Genomic DNA, 5,597 nt, shown 5'->3' with positions numbered 1-5,597 from the left:
CGAGCCGGTGCTCCTCTCCGCGCATGCGTTTCGCTACAACCGCGAGACGGCCCCGCCCCCTTGAGATCCTTCAGTGGATGACAGGCGACTGCTGCTGTTGTGGGCTAAGAATCCAGGAGCCTCAGATAGTCTGTGCCTCCGAATGCACTGAGGTAGGAAGTACTCACGATCTGCTTTAAAATAGTCTTGCCAAAAAATTTTGCCTGAAGTGGAATTATCGTATTATCGTTAAGATACACACAAAAAGTCTTTAATTTTTACAGGTACATCAAAATGCTTATAGAGGAAATTATGGAGCAGTCCATGAGTTGATAAATGTTTACATTTGGTGTCAGGCACATAGAGATCTATTATACTATTTTTATATGTTTGGAATTTTCTGTAATCGTTTTTTCAAATGCCCGTGGTACAACAACCTAGGTAACTTCAAAAACATCATGCTAAGTGAAAGAAGCCAGACACAAAAGGCCACATTCTGGAAAAGGTGAACTTCGAGGAAAGAAATCAGATCAATTGTTACCAGGGTTTGGGTTCACGGGGTAGGGATCGACCAGAAAGGGGTACCAGGAACCTTCTGAGGTGATGAAAATGCTGTATATTGGGGCACTGGGTGTGTCAGTCGGTTAAGTGTCTGACTTTGGCTCAGGTCATGATCTCACGGGTTCGTGACTTCAAGTCCCTCATTGGGCTCCACATTGACAGTGCAGAGCCTGCTTGGGATTCTGCCCCTCTCCCACTTGCACATGCTCTCTCTCTAAATAAATAAATAAAACTTAAAAAAAAAAAAAGAAAAAGAAAACACTGTGTATCTCAACTCTGGTGGTTGCATCACTATGTATTTGTCAAAACTGCACTCTAAAAGAAGGTGAATTTTACTGTATGTAAACTATACCTCAATAAACCTGACCTTTTAAAAACACATGTTGCAAAAGCACTATTCAGTCTTCATACAGTAGCGTGAAAAGGAAGTGTAGATGGGGCGCCTGGGTGGCTCATTCGGTTAAGTGTTCGACTCTTGGTTTAGGCTCGGGGTGAGATTGAGCTCTGCATTGGGCTCTGCACTGACAGTGTGGGGCCTGCTCTGGATTCTCTCCCTCTTTCTCTGCCCCTCCCCTGCTCGTGATCTCTCTCTCTCAAAATAAATAAACTTAAAAAAAGAAGAAGAAAAGGAAGTGTAGGTTTTCAATGATTGACACCTTCCAAGCAGTATATAATTGCCTCATGTTTGCTTCCAGCCTCATCACAGGAGACCTGGAGACAAAACCAGCTTGTTACTGGTTCATCACTGCCAATCTGATAGCTTTAAAAGGCATTGTGAAGTCTGACCTTGGTGTTCACTTCCCGTCTAGCCAAATAGGCTGGATGACTTGGCAGATACTTGTTATTTTAGCTAGGTTTCTCAAGAGATGTATTTTAATTATTGAAAAAAGAACCTACAAAATTGGTATTCTTGCTAACATAGCAAGAGATCTTCCAACAGTTACTGAGCTTTCTCCAATATCGGTCATCTGTTTCTATAACACTACCTACTACAATCTCTTGATCAAAGTGTGATCGCAGCATGAAAGCTACTTAAGATGAATCTTCAAGATGTTAATCGCTGCCACATTCTGGAATTCCAGAGGCAACTTAACACCAAGTTTGATAGAAACATTTTTGTGGGGTCCTTGGAACGATACAACAAAAAGGTGCTTGCATGTGTGAGATCTGAAGGATTCCACTTAATTATGATTTTATAGTTTGGACTTCCTTGTCAGATTCACACACTTCATTGTTATGATACAGGTTTTTTTGTGAATGTATGTATGTATGTAATCTCTACCCCCAACGTGGGGCTCACACTGATAACCCCAAGATCAAGATCACATGCTCTGCTGACAGACAGCGAGGCGGGGCCCCCAGTTTGTATTTACTTGAGCAAGTACAAAATGAAAATGTTGAAAGCTGCTTGAATCTCACATTGAAGAGCTGTTTATGGTGGTTAATTTTATTCATCAATTTAATTGGGCTAAGAGATGCCCAGATAGCTGGTGAAACATTAATTCTGGGATTGTCTGTGAGGGTTAGAAAATAGCATTTCAATCAGTAGATGGAGTAAAGAAGATCTGCTCTAACCTGTGTGGATAGGCATCACCACCGAGGCTGAGGGCCCTAAGAGAACAAAAAGGGAGAGGAAGGGAGAATTCTCTTTCTTGAGCTGAGACATCCATCTTCTCCTGCCCTCAGACAGCAGATTGAAACATACCTGCCTCGTTCTTCCTGGGTCTCCAGCTTGTAGATCACATATTGTGGGACTTCTCAGCCTCCAGAATCACAGGAGGGATTTGGAGCCAATTCCCATGATAAATCTCCTTACATATATCTATAGCCTATGGTTCTGTTTTTCTGGAAAACCCTAAATAATACACTGTTGAAGAACTCACAACAAGTGGAAGCTACAAGTGATAGTGCTGGTGATGGGGGGAGAGAATAAGACAGGGCCAAGGGACGTGTGGCCAACGGACATGTGCTGGCTCCTCCTGCATAGGACAAGACGTGAGACTTGGCCTCTGGCCTAGAGGAGCAGTGCTCCTACTCCTAAGAGACCTTTCATGTGAAGCCAAGTGAGCCTGAGGAACTCTACCACCTAGAATTTTTCTCTCTACAGACTTTTTTGTGCTTGCTCCTTTGTAATAGAGAAAGTGCTTCTGATGAGAAAAGGCATTCACGATCAAAAAACTGCTAGAACTGATACCTGAATTCAATAAAGTCACAGGATATAAAATCAACGTACAGAAATCAGTTGCATTTCTATACACCAATAATAAAGCAGCAGAAAGAGAAATCAAGGAATTGGTCGATCCCATTTACAATTGCATTTACAATTTACAAAATACAAACTGCCATTTACAATTGCATCAAAACCCATAAAATACCTAGGAATAAACCTAACCAAATAGGTAAAAGATCTGTATGGTGAAAACTATAGAAAGTTTGCGAAAGAAACTGAAGAAGATACAAAGAAATGGAAAAACATTCCCTGCTTGTGGATTGGAAGAATAAATACTGGTTTGTTTCTTAATATTTATGTATTTTGAGAGAGAAAGAGATAGTGCGAGTGGGGCAGGGGTAGAGAGAAAAGCAGAAAGAAAGAATCTCAGGAACCATGATATCATGACTGAGTCAAAATCAAGAGTCAGACGCTTAACCGAATGAGCCACTCAGGCACCCCAGGAAGAATAAATATTGTTAAAAACTCTATACTACCCAAAGCAATCTACACATTCAATGCAATCCCTATCAAAATAACACCAAAGTTCTTCACAGAGCTAGAAAAAAACAATTCTAAAATTTGTATGGAACCACAAAAGACCCAAAATAGCCACAGTAATGTTGAAAAAGAAAACCACAACTGGAGGCATCACAATTCCCGACTTCAAACTGTATTACACAAAGCTGTAATCATCAAGACAGTATGGTATTGGCACAAAAACAGACACAAAGATCAACGGAATAGAATAGAGAACCCAGAAATGGACCCACAACTTTATGGCCAACTAATCTTCGACAAAGCAGGAAAGAATATCCACTGGAAAAAAGACAGTCTTTTCAGCAAATGGTGTTGGGAAAACTGGACAGTGACATGCAGAAGAATAAACCTGGACCACTTTCTTACACCATACACAAAAAATAAACTGAAAATGTTTGAAAGACCTAAATGTAAGATAGGAAGCCATCAAAATCCTAGAGGAGAAAACAGGCCACAGCATCTTCTTACTAGACAGGTCTCTGGAGGCAAGGGAAACAAAAGCAAACATGAACTCTTGGGACCTCATCAAGATCAAAAGCTTCTGCACAGTGAAGGAAAGAATAAAATTAAAAGGTAACAGATGGAATGGGAGAAGATATTTGCAAATGACATATTAGATAAAAGATTAGTATCCAGAATGTATAAAGGATGTATCAAACTCAACACCCAAGAAATAAATCCAGTGGAGAAACAGACAAAAGATTGAACAGATACTTTTCCAAAGACATCCACATAACTAACAGACACACGAAAAGATGCTCAACATCACTCATCATCAGGGAAATACAAATCAAAACCACAGCAAGATATCACCTCACACCTGTCACAATGGCTAAAATGAACAACTCAGGCAACAGATGTTGGTGGAAGATGTGGAGAAGGGGAACCCTTTTGCACTGTTGGTGGGAAGGCAAACTGGTGCAGCCATTCTGTAGAACAGTATGGAGGTTCCTCAAAAAAGTAAAAATAGAGTTACCTTACAACGCAGCAATGGTACTACTATATCCACAGGATATAAAAATGCTGATTTGAAGGGGCACATGCACCCCAATGCTTATAGCAGCACTATCGACAATAGCCAAATTATAGAAAGAGCCCAAATGTCCATCAACTGATGAATGGATAAAGATGTGGTGTATATATACAATGGAATATTACATGGCGATCAAAAAGAATGAAATCTTGCCATTTGCAACAACGTGGATGAACTAGAGTTATTATGCTAAGCAGAATAAGTCAGAGAAAAACATACGTGATTTTACTGGTGGAATTTAAGAAACAAAACAGATGAACATAAGAGAAGGAAAAATAGGAAAAACAGAGAGGGAGGCAAACCAGAAGAGACTCGTACTGAGAACAAACTGAGGGCTGCCAGAGGGGAGGTGGGTAGGGGGATGGGCTAAATGGCTGATGGGCATTAAGGAGACACTTGTTGGGATGAGCACTGGGTGTTATATGTAAGTGATGAATCACTAAATTCTATTCCTGAAACCACCTTACACTCTATGTTAACTAACTTGGATTTAAATTTAAAAAAAAAAAAAAATAAATAAGGCCTTCACTTATCAGCTAGATTAAGAAAGAAGGTGGGTTGGAAGGGGCCTCAACCGAGCCAGACCATCAAAAATCATTTTTAGAGGAGTGGGCATTTGCTTTTGGAAAGAAAAACAAAACAAAACAGAACTACACCACCATTAGAAAGAGAAGTGCTGACAACTTCCAAGCAGTATTTTAAGCAGATAGTTACATCTGTATGGTCACATTCCGTAATTAGGGTATGCCTCCCTTTGAACCTTCATGGGTGCCATTTGTCTTCTTACAGGAGCTTTCCCTGTCTTGAGGAAGTCATGTGACCAACCCAGAGTACAACTCAGAAAGGGGCAACCCAGGAGAGAATGGGGTGAAGGCAGCTGTGATGACGGGGCTTTTGTGAAAGGGGCAGCAGTTTCCCTGTCTAGACCCTGTATGATGATCGAGTGTAGACCCTGAAAGCTCAGCCTCCAGCCTGCCCATCAATTCTGCTCGTTGACTCTTTATCTATCTATCTTAATGCTTTTATTTATTTTTGAGACAGAGACAGAACATGAGCAGGGGAGGGGCAGAGAGGGAGACAGAATCCTAAGCAGGCTCCAGGCACTGAGCTGTCAGCACAGAGCCTGACGCGGGGCTGGAACGCATGGAGTGTGAGATCATGACCTGAGCTGAAGTCAGACGCCTGACTGAGTCACCCAGGCACCCCTGCTCATTGACTCTTAAAGTAAAATTCCCTTTCTGCCTAAGGGGCCAAAAATATTATTTAGTATCTTGA

The sequence above is a fragment of the Prionailurus viverrinus genome, chromosome E2 (genome assembly GCF_022837055.1).
Source record: "Prionailurus viverrinus isolate Anna chromosome E2, UM_Priviv_1.0, whole genome shotgun sequence".
In the NCBI taxonomy this organism is placed as follows: Eukaryota; Metazoa; Chordata; class Mammalia; order Carnivora; family Felidae; genus Prionailurus; species Prionailurus viverrinus.
The sequence above is the reverse complement of the archived record's forward strand: the minus strand, read 5'-3'. Positions refer to the sequence as shown.